The sequence below is a fragment of the Seriola lalandi genome, unplaced genomic scaffold (genome assembly GCF_002814215.2).
Source record: "Seriola lalandi dorsalis isolate HSWRI2012SDOR001 ecotype SW California unplaced genomic scaffold, Sedor1 jcf7180001961818, whole genome shotgun sequence".
Taxonomy (NCBI): Eukaryota; Metazoa; Chordata; class Actinopteri; order Carangiformes; family Carangidae; genus Seriola; species Seriola lalandi.
The window spans coordinates 1-803 of record NW_019432487.1 but is presented as its reverse complement, the minus strand read 5'-3'; the positions used below and the strand labels follow the sequence as shown (position 1 = coordinate 803).

Below are 803 nucleotides of genomic sequence, written 5' to 3'. Positions count from 1 at the left end.
TTTTTTTGCCTTACTATACTATGACATTTTTTGACATTTTTAAGCCTTACTATACTATGACATTTTTTGACATTTTTATGCCTTACTATACTATGCAGTTTTTTTTCCTTACTATACAATAGTGCCTTTGATATTTTTATGCCTTACTTTACCATGCCATATTTTTACATTTTTATGCCTACTATAGTATGACGTTTTTATGCCTTACTATACTATGCAGTTTTTTTTCCTTACTATACTGTGACATTTTTTAAGATTTTTATGCCTTAATATAGTATGACATTTTTGCACCTTTTTTTTTGCCTTACTATACTAAGACATTTTTTGACATTTTTGAGCCTTACTATACTATGACATTTTTTGACATTTTTATGCCTTACTATACTATGCAGTTTTTTTTCCTTACTATACAATAGTGCCTTTGATATTTTTATGCCTTACTTTACCATGCCATATTTTTACATTTTTATGCCTACTATAGTATGACGTTTTTATGCCTTACTATACTATGATGTTTTTGACATTTTTATACCTTACTATGGTATGACGTTTTTGATATTTTTATGCCTAACTATACTATGACGTTTTTTGAGCTTTTTATGCCTTACTGTACGATGACTTTTTTTTACCTTTTTATGCCTTACTATAGAATGCCATTTTATGACATTTTTATGCCTTACTATACAATGATATTTTGAACTTTTTATACCTTGCTATGCCGTGCTATACTATGACTTATGAAAACTTGTCATAGTATGACATTTTTAAGCCTTACTATACTATGACAGTTTTTGACATTTTTA

At 27.5% G+C, this 803-nt stretch overlaps 1 non-coding gene across 1 annotated transcript; it reads left to right on the top strand.

The window, feature by feature from the left end:
• Positions 1 to 538: 538 nt before the first annotated feature.
• Positions 539 to 612, top strand: LOC147820377 (small nucleolar RNA SNORD36). The gene has a single exon (XR_015438300.1). It is a non-coding gene; the product is annotated as a small nucleolar RNA SNORD36 (small nucleolar RNA).
• The last annotated feature ends 191 nt before the right edge of the window (positions 613 to 803 follow it).